Source organism: Drosophila hydei, unplaced genomic scaffold, assembly GCF_003285905.1.
Source record: "Drosophila hydei strain 15085-1641.00,03,60 unplaced genomic scaffold, DhydRS2 tig00008122-arrow-pilon, whole genome shotgun sequence".
Taxonomy (NCBI): Eukaryota; Metazoa; Arthropoda; class Insecta; order Diptera; family Drosophilidae; genus Drosophila; species Drosophila hydei.
The window spans coordinates 4,239,756-4,260,371 of NW_022045833.1; the positions used below are offsets into that span (position 1 = coordinate 4,239,756).

The window sequence follows — 20,616 nt, forward strand, 5'->3', positions numbered from 1 at the left end:
AGCTAAGAAATCAGAGCAAAGGTACTTTGACTGAGCTTATATATATTTATATATAATTATGTATATAACTAAACTCATAGAGTAACTAACTAAAGAAAATTGACTTAATTCCCTGCTTAACTTCCCTATATAACTTGCCATAAATGTTAAATTCAAATGAAGCGCGCGCCTCTCCGCTGTTAAACTCATGTTGGCAATGTTAAACTCAATTTGGAGCTGTTAGCGAAACATGCAACCCAATTGGAAATTGGCCAGCTACAACAGCCGGCCGGCGCAATTGTTGCGTAGCCTTTCGAATCACTTTTTTTTTGTGTGTGGCAAATGCGGATTTCAGTTGTCGTTCAACTGCCGCGAAATTCACACGTTCGAAGCGGAAAATACAATTTTCCAAGCGGCGCGCGCATCTCGAAAATCAATTGGAAAGAAAAGACGTTAGAAAATATTTAAAAAAAATATATAGAAAATAAAAATTATATTTATTTATGGCATCAAATACGTGCACAATGTGCCAGCCAGTGGACTCCAGTTAGTCTGGCATTTTCTCTGTGAAAAGTCTAAATGAAAATAAGAAAAGACTTGAGCTGATTTGTTATCAAGCGGTTGCAGTGCGTGCCGCTTAAAAGCCAATTTAAGTGGCAGGCATTTAATCAAGCCTCGAGCTGGGAGTTGAGAACGCGGCGCAGCTTTGCCTCTGTGTCACTGTCACTGCGTGTGTGTGTCTGTATGTGTGTGAGAGGCATGCCCCGAGCAACAGCAGCATCCAGTGCTGCCGCCTTTTGTTAGAGGGCCGAGGCACATTCTCAAAATTCCCAGTGAAAACATTGCCATAAATTAACAACTAATTCAATTAACTGCTGACAACGTCAACGAGCCGAGCCAAGTCGAGTCGAGCTGAGCTGAGCCGAGCCTGCAAGCTAGGACGTGGCACGCGTGCCCCGCAGCTACCCGCAGCAACTTGCAACGCCGAAGGCCGCTTTTCACATTCCGGGGTAAGTTGATTAAGGCCAAAAGCTCGTGTGGGCGTGGCATAGTTATAAACGAGCATTAGGCAAGACAAGTTGCATGTGGCATGCATGCAGACGACAACACTATAAAATGTGTGTGTGTTTTTTTTTTCATTTTCCATTTTCCATTTTCCTTGCAACAATCTGCATCAATCAAAGCCAGCCTTTGTGCGATCTCTGTGTGTTTTGGCCTGTTGCTGCGGCACGTTGCATAGCCATCAATCTTTGTCTCTGATTGTCTTGCCGCACTCAGTGACATGCAAAATTCTATCGCGCCTTATCGAGTAATCGATTTATCGACAATGATTTCACGCCGGCGCGACTGTATTTGGTTGTTTTTTCCTTTTATCATTGTGGCACGATCGAAATGATGTATCTGCAACAATTTGTCAAACGTTGCCCGTAACAAGTTGAGCCTAACGAGCAGTCAACGCAAGTCGTAAGTAAATACAATTTGCTACGTTTATTGTCTATTTGACATTACGGCGCTACGAGCTGCACCCACACCCCCCACCAACCTCCCCCCCCCCCACCTGTTCCCCTGTATACGCTGCGTATACGCTATATCAGTTTGGCTTTCCAGCCATTTATCAGTTTAGTTTAAACAATTCTACTTGGCAGCAGGGCAAATGCACACGAGTCTTAGCCAAAATGCGACGGCATTTTGTTGACTGCATTTAGTGGGTGAGCAGGTGGGTGGTTGGGTGGTTGGTTTAGTTGCCTCTTTTGCTGCTGTTGTTGTTGTTATGCACGTGGTCGCTAATGCAAACCACACAATAAGTAAATAATGGCAGACACTAGATTTATTTAACATATATATATGCATAGACATATATACATAGACATATATTTATATATGCACATATATCCACAGGCAAACAACGTCAGAATTCAAGCGAATTGGCGACGCATCGCTTTAGTTGTAAGCACAATTTTTGAAATTATGTATATAGTCCGACACATATATATATATATATATATCTAGGAAATGGGATATATAAACAGACTAGTCTGTTTATAATTGAACGATTCTTAATTGCTGACGAACACATTTGGTCTCCTTGAGAGCAATCACAGATAAGCCTCAGTAGGTATATTTCTTAGATTAATTCTAAAGTATTGCGACGTTATCTGTGCGATTGCATAAGCTCTAGTCGATCTTGATTTTATATATAAATTTATATACATATATATATAGCACTTTGTATTAACTTAGGGCAGTTTTAGCGCCTAGAGTTGTGTTGTAATAAATTCAATTGAAATTCAAGAATTTTATGTAAAATGTTAATCTAATTATATCTATCTATAGATATTTATACATATATATATTTAAATTAGTATATACCTTATAGCTTTATATATTCACATATTTCCCTATATTTTTACAATCAAATATTATAAAATATTAATCCCTTAATATTTCATTTATATTTGCGCGCTTCTCAAGTTGAAAGTATTGAAAGCTTTAAATATTTTCATAAGTGAACTGCGCTAAATTCTACTTTTATTTGAATATATTTTTATTTTATTATAATTGTATATGATTATATTTTTAATTTATGATCATTTTATCATATAAAAATTTGTCTTAGTACCAAAGTTGTATATCAAATATAACTAAATTAATACAGATTCACTAATCTAACTATTACTTCTCGAAGTAATTAAGTTGTAAGTAAATATTTTGCTTGGATTTATAAGTCAAGTCAAATGGCTTATTAATAGGCTTGGAATAAATTATAAAGTTAAGATTTTGAAAATAAAATCCAAGTTTGTTTTAATTTCAGAACCTTAATTTTATATTTAAATATTTTATATATTTAAAGCACATGCCTAAACTTTGATTTGATTATTAAATTGTATTAAATTGTGTTTAAATTGTATTTATCTATTCCCTAACCATACCAGAGACTTTGATTTTATATCATATAATTTTTTCTTATGCTAAGATGCAGCACCTCTTCGCTTAAGCCTCGACAATTTCTAGAACTCCGCTTTCATACATATTTATCTTTCTATAAAGAGTTGTACCAATCAATAATAAAATGCACATCGAGCATTATTTGAATTAAAATTAATTATGTATTGCAAATTGAAGCTAGAAAACTTAAACTGAATTTATATGCAAACATTTATTATTGTTTTGTGTTAAGCTCTTGGCCGAGCTCTGCTATCAATTGACTAAAGATTAGTTATTTGTTTAGAAATTGATTCATGCTTAATGCCTAATGATGACATCAACTAAGCGATAACTATTTATATTGTTAATGTGAAAGACAAACACAACAACAACAATTGGTTTATTGCTATCTATTTCCAGTTGATTTCGATCGAATTTTTTATTCTTTTATTCTATTCCGATTTGTGGTATTTCCTTGGCTTTTTTGCACATTGAACTTCAGTGATGAGCGGCCAGAACTTGATCATCTCGTTGGCCCAAAGCCAAAATAGATTAATTTTCTGGCTGGGCGTTTATAATCATTACAGGTTTTTCATCGCCGATATATAATGTTTATTGCACGAAGCATTTTCAAATTAATTGCAATACCACGCATCTATTTGAGGCCGTAAACATCAAAACCGCATTTTCCATCAACTAACAACAAATCTAAACAAACAAAACAAAAAACAACTGAAAGCCAAACGTTTGGCGCGCAAAAATCGCCGTTGATTGAAATTGCTTCAATCAATTTTCATTATGATGAAGGAGAGAAAGAGAGAGTGGGGGATAGAGTAGAGCAGTACGAGCAACTCATCATACACGAATGGTCAATCATAAATGCTTTGGCTGCGCAGCTGGTCGATTACCGCATTTGGTTAGAAGCTAAGCAAATTAAAATTAATATGAAAATTAATTGTTATGCGCGGCTATAACAACAAACAACAGGCGAATGCAAAAAACGCGCGCGAAACGCTAGCAAAACGCGCCTGCGCCGCACTGACTCACAAGCGAATGCTGATGCAGGTTTTTCTTTCTGCCTTTCAACGTGCTACGTGCAACAGTTGCGTGACAAACAAACAAACAAACAGGTAGACCAACTGATGGACAGGTAAACAAACTACACAACTAATGTGACTCTTACATGGCCAACTGTGTGTGCGGGTTCAATTAACGCAAAGCGACAAGAGAGAGACGGCGAGTGCGCGAGGGAACGCGTGAGTGAGAGTGGGGTGGGCGGTTACTTGCCACGCCCTTAAAAGGCAACAACAGCAAATCGCCAATCAGCCGAACTGGCAGAAAAAGTTGTTAATTGGAATTTAACAAGCACTAAAAGCGTCTAATGGAATCGATGCCCAGGAATAGGCTGCACTCTCCCTCGCTCCCTCTCGCCCAACTCCCAAGCCCTCTTTGAAGATGAGCTGTATTCCCAGTGGCGCGAGCTACTGTTACCAGTTTACCCACTCAACCACTGCCGTAAATACGTTCTGACAGCCGCCTTTTGTTGTTGCTGTTGCTGTTGTTGTCGTTATCGTGTCAGCAAATGTAGAAATTAAGTTTTGTCTCAACTGATGCTTTAGCTGAGAAGCTGCTTGCTGCTCGCTGCTAGCTGCTTGCTGCTGGCAGCTGGACAGGCGCGATGCCACATCAAGAGATTCAAGTGGCATGTGCCTGTTACTTACCCCCTTTTGCCCCCGCTCTAGCTGTCAGTATCATTTACGTGCCGGCTACAGCAGAAAACAATCAACTTATTTGTCTGTCTTCTGTTAAACGTTTGAAAGCCAAGCCAGCTGCCTTGCTTTGCGCCTTACAGCTAAGACTGATAGCAAAGGCCAGAGCAAGTCCCATTTCCAGTCTCGCTTCCAGCCCCGCTTCCAGTCGTTAAGAACAGGCCCTGCTTTGTCCATTTGCAGCATTTGCGCTGCATTGCGATGCCCATTCGAGACTTCAAGTTTAAATTGTGAGCTACCGCAATTAGAGTCGGTCGACTTCATCCGCAATTTAAGCGACAAAATTAAGTTGAAATTAAATTCAATTTACAGCAATTCGGTGAATTATAGCAAAGTAATTAAGGAACATAAAATGCAAATTACTAAATAATTCAGCTGGGAACTTTACATATTTATTAACCCAGTTCGCTCAGCCCACTTAATTATATGAAAAAGTTTTAGCTTAGCAATTTAATTTGTTAATGATTTGATACTTAAATTGTTCTGTAGAGTATTCTACAGAGAAATAGCTCAAATTGAATATTTTTTATAAATAAATATAAATAAAAAAATATATATATTAAATGTAATTATTATTTTTTTTATATTTAATATTTCATTACAAATATTTAATTATAAATAAATAATTTAAATTACACAAATTGAAAAATTTTCGTTATATATTTTTAATTTAATAAAAAAATATATATTAAATAATTTAAACTTATAAAATTTAATTTTTTAATCAGTAAACTAAATAAGCGCCAAAAGCTTACATGCTGAAGTATCTATAATTGCTTAAGCTATAGCTTTCAGGTAGCTTTAAAAAGATATTTAAATACTTGTTAAGGTCTTTTACACCTGTTGGTTTCTGGCAATAAATCTTACAAATAAAATGATATGAATATTTAGCTTAACAAATATAAATCTTTTACTAAATATAAATTATTTAAGCAGTCTAAGCTTCAATAATTCTATATATAATTTTAGCCTAAATGCTTGCATATATAATTTCCAGTAGTTCCCCTAATCAAACACTCTCAAAGCAAGCGTTCTTTGCCGAACCCACCACCTTCTATTGATTACTTTCTGTTTGCAGTTGTTTTAGCAGCTGGCACGGCCTTTGACAGGTCGATGGCAAAACACGGCTTATTTTTTCATTTGGTCACACAGAGAGCTCAGGCTATGCCAGATGATGTGAACACCTTTTGGGCCGCTGTCAGCGCTAATGAAGCCAACGACAGCAACAAAAACAACAAGCTACAAAAGTTGCAACACCAAATGCTGCACATGTCACACGTGCCGCATCTTTTGACAAGACCAGACAACTGGTTTCGCAGCCAAAGCCAAAGCCAAAGCCAAAGCAATGCCCATAGGCGTAGCCAACCTCTCCATCTCTCTCTCTCTCGGCCTCCGTCTCCTTGCCCCTTTGTCTTCTTGCAACTGCCACGCTCAATTTGGAGCCGCGCCGCCAACATTAATCAATTGAGCTCGCGCTCAACAGGACCCGCACGAAGCTGCGCTGCAGCTAGTCAGCCAGTCAGCCAGCCAGCCTGCCTGCCAACAGGCAGTGTGGGCCATAAATTTAAGGCCTTTGGTAAGATAGCCCAACTAGACAACACCTGTTGCCACGCAGCATGCACTTTGTCGGTGGGCCACTTCCGTTTGCTGCCGTTGCTCAGCAGCTATCCGATGCTAAAAGATGATTTGCAGCAACTTTTAACAACGAACACTGATATGCTCTTTAGATAATGTCATGTGTGTGTTAGGACGAAGTATTTGCGGTTTGCTTGTTTTACATGTCACGCTTGCCAAGCCCATAAATCACGCGCAAAAGTCGCGTTGCCACGCCTACGCCGCCTACTGCCAGCACCTCGCAGCTATAGCCGAGAAATCCCCTTCGCTCATGCCTTAAGGTTCAGCGCGACATTTGCTAAATTTGTAAAGTCAATGATTGACATATCAAGCGTTGAGTGTGTGACACAGTCACACACAGAGACACTCACATACCTTATCAATGAGCAAACGGAAGTGAAACGTCAAACATCATTTGGCATTTCGCTTGACGCGTTGACAGCTGCTAATCAAAATAGCGCCAAAACCAGCATCAAAAGGCCTTTAAAATTTCGCAAGCAAGCCCCACGCACTCTGCTACTGCTTCTTCTTCTCTTCTGTTGCTGCTTCTGGGCACGGCTCCAGAAATCGAACATGCAACGCCAACAACAACAACAACAAACACAGCTGCGAATGTTGGCATGCGAAAGTGCAATTAAATATGAGTGTTGGCAGTCGGGGCAAGAGCAGGCGAGTGTCTTTGACACTTTGACGAACTATGCGAAATGTAAATTTTATGAAAAAAAAAATGCAATAAACAAATTCGACACGAATTGGGCTTTCTATAAAAATACTTTGTTTATCAAGCTGATATAAAGATATCTAGAATTAGGCATTCCAGATTTAATAATATTTATCACATATGCAGAATAGTTTTCTTGTCTGGCAGAAGAGAAGGCTTGCTAAAACAACAACAAATATATAATATTTATGTAATATAGCTCCAGAGTAAATTACTTAAGGAAACATATCTGATGAAACTAATGCCAGAGTCCAAGTCTTATCGTATATAATTTGGCAAACAATTGAACTCCTCTAAAACTTATCTTCAAATATTTTAAGCACACATAAAAAGATAACAAAAGGTAACCCCTTAAAGTTGCATATAAATCAAAGAGTTTGTATATTCAATAAAAATATTCTTTTTATCAAACTGAAAAAAGTTTGTAGTAGTATTTAGTAGAAGATTTAGATATTGGAAATTTCATTAAGTTTCATTTAAAAATATATTTTGATTATATTTCTGCCAGGCAAATATAATCAAAGCAACTCTAAATGTAATTAATCTAAAAATAATTTGTATAATAATGCTTATGAAAGTAAACAATGTAAAAAATACCTAGAGAGTTCTTTTCTAAGATAGATTAATTTAAATATGAAGATTTTTGTAGATTGTTTTAGATTGATAACTAGGTAATAGTTCATAGATATATCAAACTATCAGTTTTTTCAACTTATAATTACTATTATCTATCTATCACAATTTAAAATCTGATATTCACAGCGCAAGAAATATACTAGACAGAAATTTAATTACTTAAGATTTTGTCTATGTTAAATATTTAATGACTTGCACTTGCATTATAACACATTTAAATGTTTATTTTTATGCTTAAAATGAGTTATTCAATTAATTATTATTTGATTTGCTAATAATTCATTCAGAAGTCTTAGGAATGCAGCTTAAAAGCTTAATCTAAGCGAATATGCGTTAAGAGTGGGTTTATTTCCTGATTTGCATTCAACAAACTGCTTAGCTTTTTGTCTTCAAGTCATTTGACCTAGTGCCACACACTCATACACCCACCCTCTCGCACACCCACCCAAAAGCAGAGGCAAAGCCAGAACCAAAGCCAAAGCCAATCGCAAGCTGAATGCAAATGAAGACATTTGCTCATGGGTCTTTTGGTTTAGTTGTTTGGGGTCTTTTGCATTTGAATGCGTAAATCAGGTTAGTGCTTTGGCAAACCTGGCGACAATATGTGGCGTATGCGCAATATTTATGTGATGTTGCCTCGCTGCCTCGATGGCTGGCTGGCTGGCTGGCTGGCTGGCTGGGCACATGTGGCAGCGTTCCAAGTGAAACGCCGGCGCGTGGCATAAATAAACATATTTGCGGCAACCGCAGCAGCAGCTTCTTGTACATTCAGCTTGCAACATGCAAAGGCAGACAACATGAAAATTGCATTAGAGCAGAGCAGGGCAGAGCAGCAGTAGCGCCCACACACAGAAAGGCCAAGTCCCCGGCCCGCAAACGTTGCTGCAATTAAAAAGAACTGCACACAACATAATTAAAAGGAAAAAGTGACAGAAGCCGCAGTGAAATGTCTGACAGAAATGTTCAATTTCTATACGAATGAGCAAACATTTGAAATATTGCACAACATTATTGCCAAATTCACGCCTAACTTTGCTCTGCTCTGTATTTTGGCATTTCCATTTACCTTCGCTAATGAGCCATCTGCATGTTAACTACCAAAAACTGAGCTTTAACCATTCTGACAGGCGCTAATTAGTTAAGAGCCATAGAAGCAGAGGCGAAAAGAATTGCTGTAAACAAACCACAGCGCAAAGCATTGGCAAAAGATTTTCTTTCAATTAGACAAACCGAAAAAGTTCCGGCTTGTGGCTGTGTTGGCCTCCCTTGGCTCTGGCAAACTTCAAATGAGCAAAAAAAAAAAAGAATTGGGCACATACACCTTCTGGCAGCATTTCCGGCCCGACTGCCATGTTTAGACCCAATTCTATTTGGCTGACCACAAAAACCGAAGCGAGTCAGAATTAAAGCCGCAAAAACTGTCAACGACAGCTGCTATTTATGTGCAGCTACCTTTAACAATACCCTGTAAATTGCCTAACTAGGTATCTAAATGTGCCAGTAATCTGTGATGTCAGCTTAGATGATATCACGAACTATACTTGATTGATGACTACAACAATAAATCTATTTCGACGGACAGTCGTTAAAAGTAACTATTACTAATAGTGAATCATAGTTAACTAAAGCGCGTTGCAAATAAATTATTATTTAAGGATTTATGAGCCTAGCTTTAAAGTATAAAAAATATTTGGAAATTAATTGGTGATTTGTTGATGCATAGATAAATAGATATAACGATATTTATAAAGATATATAGATATATAGATATATAGATATATAGATATATAGATATATAGATATATAGATATATAGATATATAGATATATAGATATATAGATATATAGATATATAGATATATAGATAGATAGATATATAGATACAAAGATACAAAGTAAAAAACGATTATATTTATTAGGTCTTCTGTTTGAATGCGTTGCTAAAATAATTTCTTTTATAAATCCAAAGAAAACGCTGTTCAGTTAGTTAGCTCCATTATTGTTCAGATAATATACCCAATTTAATAAAATATTTGCGCCATTTGTATTGAAATTATTTGAAATATATAAATATTTTCTTATATAAAACGCGCTAGATACGATATTCAAACATAAATTTGGATTGCATATCGAAAAGGTTTGCATAAATGAATTGAATCAGAGTATTCTGCTTGCCTTTAAAATTGTATTGATTCAAACCCAGCCATATTCCTGAAAGTCCTTTTTGTATTGGATTGTTTCTGCTGCAAGGCTTAAATAGTTTTGGCTTGCTGCCTTTTAGCTTTAAGCCGCTTATATACTTAATGCATGCCCAATTGACTACGCAACTAATTACAGGGCAACAATCAGTTCAGCCACTAGCCGAGCTAACGTTTTTCCTGGCTGTCTTCGCACAATCAGAATCCATACGAAAGACGAAGCTAATACGAGCTTTGGCATCCGAGCATATTGAGGTCTAGGCACATAAATAATGCAAAGTGTTTCATAACAACACTTAAAGGGCAACGGGGTGGACAGTCTGATTGTGTGCCACTGCAGGGCAGAGCAAATTGAGCAACTCACAGTGGAGATTGCGCATACGCCATGTGTTGCGACGTATGGCTACATCCATTTGTGAATGCTTTAACAATTGTACAGCTCAGACATATTTGATGAGCGGCAAGTGCTTGATGGTTGCTCAGGTTGCTTTCGTGCCCGTTTCTATAAATATATATGTATATTTATATATAGATATATACATGTATAAACATTGATTGATATTCCGTTGATATCCTTTGCAGCTCGCATTGCACGCAATAGCAATCAAATCAGGACGATGTTTACTTCTGTTATTTATAGTAGCTATCAAGTTAGTGGAGCGTGGGTCTACGTCTCGGCGGTTCGTAGGCTAAACAATTGACATTTGGTCAGGGACAGCGAGCATTCGAGTACAGCAGCTAGCGAGTCCGTCCTTAAAGTTTTCTTTTCGATGTACAGTTCGTGCCTGCGCATAAAATTTGGCTTATTGCTTGCTTGTACTTTGGCCAAAGACTGGGAACACTTTTAATTAAATTCATTTGCTGGCTTTTGGCTTTTGATTAAATATGCATAAATAGCAATTAAGTGAAGTGTACTCTGTGTAAAGCATATCCTTGCCTACGTAATTTATGCTAAATTATTGCATACTATATCCTTGTGTATTGCGGCCAGCACTTGAGCTGGCTAGCTGAGTAGATGTTGGTGCCCAAAATGGCAACCATTGCCCAGCCACTGAAAATTAAAACGCTTAATTGAAGCTGTTTCTACCTCGAATGCTTTCTTCTTGTCCTTTTTTATGGCCCTTTTTTTTGTGCTTGCCGCCGACGCCGCAGCCTTTTGTGGCTGCAATATTGCAGGTAATTAAGATAGCCCCAAAGCCTTCTTCAAAACATCAACATAATTCACTGTCTGAATTTCATTGTGGCTCGCCTTTCTTTTCACGCCTTTGCCCACGGCTTCATCCTTCAAAGGACCCTTTGTGCTCTGCGTGTTAGAAAATGTTTTCAAGTGCCGCGCCAAATCTTCTTAAGCTCCAGAACATTTCTTTAATTTGCTAATGGTGGACGCAACATACCCATTCGAGCCGTTTCCTTCATTGATTCACAATGAATATTTATAGCTCATATGGCTTAACCAAAAATAGCACATAAATATAAATAGCTCTGTGGCAATAGCTCGGAAAATCTAAAAGCTATTATCAAGTTATTATCTAAAGCGATAATTTTACGACAAGCAAGCTTATGGGGCGAAAAAAAAAACATGCTTCTAGGTAGTAAAAATTAACGACATTTTTGATTCGTGACAAATGAGGGAAGCATTCTGAAAATGGAGAATCTATTTATGACTAGGCTTAAACTTGATATATTTTAAATAAAATTATATTCGGTTTTAAAATTATTGTTTATAATAAACCAAATAAATATAAGTACAATATATGTTGATTATCTGATTGACTGAACGTCATCCCAGCAACTGTTATTATAATACATATTTATTTTACTATTAATTTTACTATTACGAATATTTTCATAGTTAAAGATTTTAAGCAAGCAGTCAAAATTATGCTTACAGGGTATCGTAGTTATCTTATCTATCATTGACAGCTTTTACTTATCTCAATTCTAAAATTACCCACAACTTATAGTCTTCTTATCATATCAATATCGTAGCAATCCCCGTTTCTTAAACGCTCCCTTTTCCAAAGTGATGCCAACTCATAATGAAGTCAAACGTGGACGCCAGATAAGCAGTTCACTCAGACAGTCGCTGCCTCTTTGCTGTCCAGGAATGACCAATCAGAAATTTTTATGCATTTAAATGTTGTATTTAGTTAACCTACTTGCATGCTGCATGTTGCATGCCACATGATGTATGCAAAGTAATGCAAAGAAACAAACTACGGCCAGCAAACATTATACAGCTGCAGCAGCAGCAGCTAGATATGTTTCCGATTATCTATGTTACAATAGAAGGAGCGACACGAGCTCCATTTCGTGCTCCGTTGCCAGAGCAAAGCATTTCGCATATATTTCGACCTCTTTTCTTTCTTTTTTTCAGGCAAAAGCCGAGCGAGAGTTTGTCATGCCGTATAATGGCCATAATTTGCTAAATGCTGCACAGCAGATGGCACTTGCTCAATTATACGAAACTATGTGTGGGAGCAGCGATTTAGATACCCTGTACACATATGAAAAAGAAGAGAGGGTATTATAGATAGGCATCTGGGGAATGTATGCTATATTTAAATAATCGAATCTAGCTTTGACCTTATATGGACTTTCTTTCCTTTAACGATCAATCTGTTAATTATCAACAAACTTTTCTGTGGCAGTAAATTGGAAATGCTTAAGACCTGCGTGCACAACGTCCAGAAGGTCCAAAAGTCACGAACTTGCATACATAATGTATGTGTGAATACCAAAGAAGGTTGTAATTCTAGTACATCTACAACTAAGGAAATCTTTTGCTTACTTTAAGACAAATACAAAGAAATTCGAAAATGTACTTATATATACTTAAGGTCTCAGCGAAGTTTAGCTTTTAGTTTTACTGAGAATCTTAAGAATATATAAGTAAGTTTTCGACTTGAAGGAATGTTTAAATATATATTTATCACATGGATTATTGACTAAAATAAGACGCTAATTCAGCCCATTCTTAAATATCTTAAGTTCAAGCATTCTTTATATATGCAAACACAAACGTGTGGCTGATTTGTAGATTTGCATACATTCGACTTCTAGCTTATCTTATCTTACACTTCATTACTCTTAGGCAAATTTATATGCCTTATTATATAGATTTACTCTACGAATTACCACTCTAATAATGTAACACTCACAGGGTATCCTTCTAGTCTACCTTTTGTACAACATAACTTCCGCCAGCTGTAGTCGCACAGTTGGCATTCCGCTTAATGGCACATAACTTTGCCAAGATTATTGAATTAGCTAGAACAGTACCAGCAGCAGCAGCAGCGGCGGCAGCGACCATAGCGGGAAATCTTTTAGCCAAATCGCGAACGTCATTTTAATTGGCAGCCAGGCGAGCAATCGGAATTATCAGAATGTATCTTACAGATAGCAGCAAAGGTTCCAAGCACAAAAGAAACTCAAATTCAATTGGCCGGCGGCCAAAGCAGGCAAACGGCAAAAGGCAAATCAGATAAACCAAAATGCCCAGGCACAACATAATGCGTTCCACTCACTGGACAGCAACAGCAACAGCAACTGGTTTAGGGCAGACACAACAACTACACATGCACGCACACACACACAAAATACCAGCACCACACACACACACAGCCCAAAGAGAACAACAAACGAGAAAAAAACGAATGTACGCGCCTTGTAATGAGCTGGCGATTGTATCCGGCAGATACATTTGTGTTGTACATACCCTTGCACACGCACACCCATGCACCCAACCACACACACACGCACAACCTCTGCTCGAGTCATTTGTTTGTTCAGATTTATGCTTTCATGCTTTTGTTGCTGTAGTTGTTGCCATTGTCAAGCACAGTCTCTAATTAAATGTGCACAGATACCACTAAGAAAATGTAATAATGCTCGACTAGCAAATACCCTGCAGTCCATTTTAACGGTATGAACCATAAATACAAGCAGTTAGTAATCGTATGCCCATCCTTTGTGTTGCCCTGATTACAGGGTATTGAAACACGCAAAATTAGTCTTCACACAACTGGATTAATTACGTCAATGAGCGCAACTTGATTAGCTACTGCGTATAGCTCGCCAGCGGCTGTGTCTTGTCTGTGTTTCGACTTTCTTAATACACTTACCCAAAGTTCGAGGCTCTTCAAGTTCTGCTTAAGTAAAAGTTTTCTGCAGCATAAAAGTGCAGCTTACGCAGCACGTGTTGAGCTTGGCTGGAGACTAGGACTAGATAAAGATACTTTTGTATCTTGTAGCTACTGTCGCCAGCATAAATGGGTTCAATTAATTCTTAAGCCTCGCTCTGAGCACTTGACCCTCTCCTTCTGATTGTTATCGATTTTGATAAGCATTGTGGCTTGGCGTCTTATGTAATTGCACTTTAATTCACAGTTCTTGTTCGAACTGCACTTTGGCTTAACTTTAAAGTTTTCAACTTTTGCTTTTAATTAAAAGTTTCGTTGCTTCAAAATAAAATTACATGAGAAATTTATGTTGAGTCAAAGTTTCTGTTGTTCCAAGCGTTGAATAGCCAGAGCTATTTGGTAACATAATAATTAACTGATGCAAGCAATGAGAGCTCAATGATAGACAATTCAATACTCTGCAATTTAATAGAGTATTTAACTAAAAGTCAATCAATTTCTGACCAGTCCTTAAACAATCTCAAGACTGACTTATAAATTACGATAAGCCCTATCATTTATATTCATTAAGCACTCAACTTTTTCTTAAGCCTTAATTACCCTTCTGTCAGCATATCCTGTCATTCTTCTCACAAACGTTGAATAGAAACTGCAAATTATCGTCATGAATAAAGTTATTCAAGCATAGTCCGTCAATAACAATAGCTATATATTTACACATATATATTTATCGTAAATTAGCGTATAGCCTTAATTGCTTGGAAGCTTTTTAGAGTTTTGTAAGACGCCGCGGCAATTTAAAGTAAATCAAAATGTCATAAGTCAGAGATGAAATTGAAATTTAAAGAATTTTATAGAAGCCAATAAAAGAAACCAAACAAAGTTTAAACAGCAACAAGTAAACAATAAGCTCAACGATTGTCCAACGCAAACTTTTTGTGGACTCAACTTTTACTTGTTATACATAAAGTCATGAAAAATTAGGTCGGAAAGGTCGCTAAATGCGCGACAAGGGAAATTGTTGTTGAGAATTATGGAGAGCGACAGCAGCTGGCCCTGGGCACGACTATTGTACAGCTTTAGGGGCCATAACACTTGATTATGCAGATACACAAATAGAGAATCAGCCGCAGAGTCCCCATCTCAACAGGCGAGACAATAAACAGCAAAATACATTTCCATATGAATTGAGCAGCAATTGTCTAAAAAGGCAAGAAAGAAACAGAAATTTGTAGCAAGCCAAATGAATTGAGAGAAGAAAATACTTATGAAAATCAAACTGACTTTCATTGACATTAAACGGGTTGAGACGGTGACGGCGCATGAGATGGGCGGGGTTCAGGGCCGGAGCCAGGGTCAGGGTCAGGACTTTCATTTTATCTGTGGATGAGGCGCTGAAAGCAATTTAAGTCAACGCCTCAGTTGTGTGCGTGCGCGGGTTGCGGGGTGCGGTTGAGTGCAGCTGTCAATGTGGCTGAAACCTCAAAAACAGCCCCTCTACCACCCATCCAGCCATCCATTCAACACCCTTCCACAAGTGGTGGCAAGTCAATTGTAAAAGCATTTTAAACAAAACTCAACGAAACGTGCGGAAAATCGTTGATGGGCGGAAAAGTGCGTGTGTTGGCTGTAGGGAGCCAGCTTCAATTGTCTCTGTCGCTCTCTCTGAGTGTATAGATAGAGGTGTATCTTTTAGGTGCTGTGACGCAGCAGCAGACAAATAACAATATTATTATTATGAATTATCTCGAATATTTAGACATAGATCGGAAGTCTCAGCGCGTGTCTCATTCTCTCTCTATCTCTATCTCTATCTTTATCGGTTTCAATTTTTCAAATAAGAATAAATTATTTTGGCCTTGAAGGGAGCTCAATTAGTTGGGCTACGGCATTAATTGAATGAATTCTTTTGATCCAATATTAAATGAGCTTCTATAGAAATAGCAAATGCAAATGAATAGCCACAAATGAGAATCTTAACAGTTGCCGTAGCGAGAGCTGTGCGAAAAGTATCTCAAGTGAGTTATATAGGCCAAGGGATTGTAATATTGAATTTTTTTCATGTATATTGTTGCTAAGAAATTCGTAAAGCTATTCTCTCAGTGTTATACAATTTGTGTCGACTCTACCTTTTCTTAACTTTACTTAAACTTTTTTCTACTATCTCTTCTCTTTTTTTTCTGGCACACTTTTTACTCTTACCTATTCTTCTCTTCTCTACTCTTCTTTCCTATTCTCTCCTCTTCCTATCTATACACTTCTCTTCTCTACTCTACTCTTGTCTACTTTTCGCCTCGCTTCTCTTCAATTCTCTCTTTTATCTAGTGTAATCTGGTATATATCTTATCTTCTTACTCATTTCTCTTCTCACTTCTCTTCTCTTCTTATTAGTTTAATATATTTCTATTATTTACAAAATAAAGCTCCATTTGTTGTGCCTCCAAATCCCCTTGCGTAAAAAATAACAATCAAAAAATCAAAATGCGACTGCGAATTGTTTTGCTTGTGCAGTCGCGCTTAACAAGCTTGTTCTCAACTTCTTTGTACTTAAGTTAAGCTGTCGCAGCTTTGACAGGCTCGAAGTTTATCTAGGCTGCCAAAACAAACAATTCCCCGCGCGAAACAAACACCCCTCTTTCCCCCCGCTTCCTCTCTCTCTCTTTCTCTCTCTCACCCCTCTTTTGTCTATAAAAAAGCGTTGTCAAAAATCAAAGTACATAAGCGCAGTTGCTAACTTTTACATCTTGAAAACTTGCCAAAATATAAGTGCGAAAATATTTTCAGCCGCTTGCCAAGAATGTAAGGCATTGTAAAGGATATGCCGGGCAGGACAAACAGGCTGTCATGTGGGCTTTAGCGTATCCTTAGCGATATCTTTATGGTGTGTATCTGTAACTTAAGGACGCTCGACTTTACAACCGCATGACAATTAAAAGAACAAACAGCTTAGGCGAAGGCGAAGGCGAAGGCGCAGGCACGGCTCACATTACACGCACCCACACACACATTCACACACAAGTTGCCACAGCTTGTGACAAGGCAACATATGCAAATATAAAGTCTTCTGCCTCTCTCCTCTCTCTCTCTCTTTGAGGTCTTTGTCAAATTGTGCAATTGTTGCTCGGGATAACAAACCGTATGTAAAGAGCCGCATTTAACACGTGTGGCACGTATTTCATTTTGAAAAGCCTAAAGCCCAAACCCAAGTCAAAAACTTGTCTGGTTAGTTAAGCGAGAAGCAATGAACCTGGGGGGCCTAACCAACGTGTACCACACGGCGTATGCGTAACAATGCCCAGCACTTTGTTGACAAGGCGAGCGCATGGAAAAAAAATGAGCTGAGGCACGTAGTACATGGAATTCTTTCTTGAAAAAAAAGTAATGGAGAAATGGCATGAGTAGGCGGCACAAATTGTGACAGAGAGTACGAGCGTGCAACAAAGGCAAAATGTGGCACAAAGCAAGCCACAAGCTGAATGCACTGACTGCCACGCTCGGGCTCGTTGCACAAACACTTTCCGTGCAGTTTTAAAGCGAAACACTTTGACCTTTAACGCACGCTAAGCAACTCGTAAGCACCTTGTCTGTGGTTTATAAATTATTCCATTTGGATTTTAAGCCCTGCAAGCGGGAGGCTGCCCCCAAGTGGAGAAGCGAAAATAAAACATGTACTAAATAAATAAATTGCCTCTGCGCGTTATGCTCCAGCAACAGCAGCTGACTGAGCAGCACCAGCAACAACAGTAATTTCTATCAATGCTTGTTTTTTCTTCTCTTTTTGTTATGCCTGGAGTTGGTCGAGTTATTTGCTCAGCTGTCCTGTCAGACATAATCCTAGCAGCGCACTACGGACACATAAATAGCATGTGTTATGCTGTGACATCGGAGGGTCTAAACGACCCAGCTACATACATGTATGCACATACATACATATAAATATATATATATATATATATATGTATGTAAAGACATGTATCCTGTGGCGCATTTCCGTTTGGTCTATTTGAGCTGCTTCACATTTACTGCTCGCATTCTATTTGATATATTAGCTACTTTGTGTGCACTTCAAATCGTCAAATATGCGTGCTCTACTCTATGAATCAGCGGCAAGCTCTCAAATATTATGCATTACCATGACAGCTGACAGTTGGGACTAGCATACGTTTAAAGCAGTTTCCGCTTCAGTGAGATGTATTTTATGAAATATGGTTTGTTAGATATGAAACGACTCCGCCCGATAAGCGGCACCTTAAATGCGGCTCTTTTTCTTTTTTTGCCTTGTTCAATGTGGCGTATGCGTAATATTTCTTATAGTCGTGCGGTTACGGCTTTACTGTGATTTATGTGTATTTAAATTGAATTGAAATTTAAATGCAAAACTCAAGCTGCGTTTCATTGAATGCGAATTGACGGGGCATATAACTGAAATGAACTTTCAGTTATTTATTATTTATTTCATAGTGAAAAGATAATTTACATTTGATTAATAATCATGCGCTGCCTTTACAGAAAATATTGCTCAACAGATATTTTCATATATATGGTGCGCTATATTGATTGGGTCTATCAACAGTGAAGACTTCAGTTATTTACCTTACATATTTCAAAAAGAAATCTTTCATCGAGTTTCGATTTGCATTCTCAGAGTAAAATTCTAGTCAGGGTAATACGCACTTTACGATTGAAAATCGATTTACACAACACAAATTGTGGCCTATTACGAAAATAGCAGCTGAAATCTTTGCCTAAATTGGCCATGGACAGCAGTTTGAGTGGAGTGAAATCAAAAAGGGATTTGCATTTGCTGCTCTTGTTGCTTTCAATTTGGCAAATGCATATTTGTTGATTTAAGCCTTTAAATGCATTTTGCAACAGTTGTGCGGCCAAATCCCCTTTTGTTTATATCCAATGCGAAATTGGTAAAATATAGCATAACAGATGTCCCCGAATGCAAACAATGGTAAACAATTGATACGCTGTAATATTTTTACATAGCAAATCCCACTGTTGACAATGCTTAAAAAAAACTGAATATCCAAGCATACGCACACACAAATAAAAAGCACAATAAACAACCTTTGTATTGTGTGTATCAAAGAATATTTTTCTACTCTTCTTCTGCTACTGCTGCTGCTGCCCACATTCAATCAGCTATGCATATATACAGTAAAAATATATTTATTTGTTTTAATACATATGCGGGGTCATGAGGCTGCTCAGTTTTTATGTTTATTGCATAGGAAATTAAAATGAATGCGATCTTTAATTGCTTTTAAGTGCCGATTGTTTATTTGAAGAAGCATACGCTAATATTTGCTTAATACACGCATGTGCGAAGCCGCATAAATCAGCGGAAAAGCTTTTGAGAAAAGTGGAAGCGAGATCTTATGATATATGCGCCTAATAAATTGCAAATAAAACTGATTTATTTGAAAGTAAGATGAAAAACTACTTGAAAGATATGCAATAAACCATACATAGCTGCTGAAAGTTTTGACAGCCAACGAATTGAAAATAACACCCACGCACACACACACGCGCAGCCATCAAAGCAAGCATAGCTATGTGTATGTGTGTGCGCGTTTTCATTACTCATACGTCACGTGTGCGTGGGTCGGAAATGCGAGCTGCGAGCTGAGAGCTGTCATGAAAACTCAGTACGAAACCTTGCGAAATGCAGTTCAAAAGCCACACAAATTTCATGCGCCTCGCTACCTTTTGTTTCCCATGCTCTGTTAATATGTGTTGCAATATAAAAAGAGAAAAATAAAAGTAAATTACGATTCGAACATTGTTTTTCACTGTGCCGCAGGCCTCAAATAGATGCTCTCTGCTCTGATCTGCTGGCTTCTACATTTGGCATTTTATGTGTTGCCAGTTTTATTGAAGTTGTTGCTTCCCCTGCCGCTGCACACGCAGTTTGCCAACTGATGAGTGTTTGGGCCATGCTTTTGGTCTAGGCATTTTTTATTACTAATTTCTGTTATTGCCTTGCGTGCACAGGCCGCTGCCAATGTCTATGTGTGTGTGTACGCACTCGTAAAAATATTTTTATTAGCACTGGGCGCTCTGGCACGCCCACTAAAAGTAAACGCTGCAAAGTGTGCTTTGATATTTTTTGCACGCATTTAACGTATGCTTCTATCAATAGCTCAACTTTTTGGCTTAATGCTCTCACCTAGCCGCATTCGCCACGCCCCCATTCTCTTATCAGCTTGGCAAGTTTGTCGCCTACGGGCTCGTAAAATTTAAGTGCTACCAAGCTGTTACTGACCCTCTGCGTCTCGCGCTCTCTCTCTCTCTCTCTTTACCTTACTGCAAATTGGCAGCACTTTTATAGCTTTTGCCGGTTAATAAACAAATTTGTCTGCTCAGCTTTTGGCGTTGCGTTGCATAATAAATATATAAACATGCATTATCCTTATCAACTGCCAGTTGCCGTTGTTGTCCTTTGATATTTATAATTTTATGCCCAACTAAGTGTTACGCACACAGCAATGTAGCTAAAGTAAACACTCCCCTAACTTAAACACTTTCTGCAGTATCCTTATGTTTTAACACCTGCAACAATTCATTTCAATGCGCTTTAGCTCGCTGCTGCTCTAAGTGCCAACAGCCATTTGCCTAAACGAT

General features: G+C 38.0%; 1 protein-coding gene across 1 annotated transcript in view; it reads left to right on the top strand.

Moving 5' to 3' along the window:
• LOC111593974 (calcitonin gene-related peptide type 1 receptor) overlaps positions 1–20,616 on the top strand; it is a 103,768-nt gene that overhangs the window by 68,236 nt on the left and 14,916 nt on the right. The window lies entirely within an intron of this gene.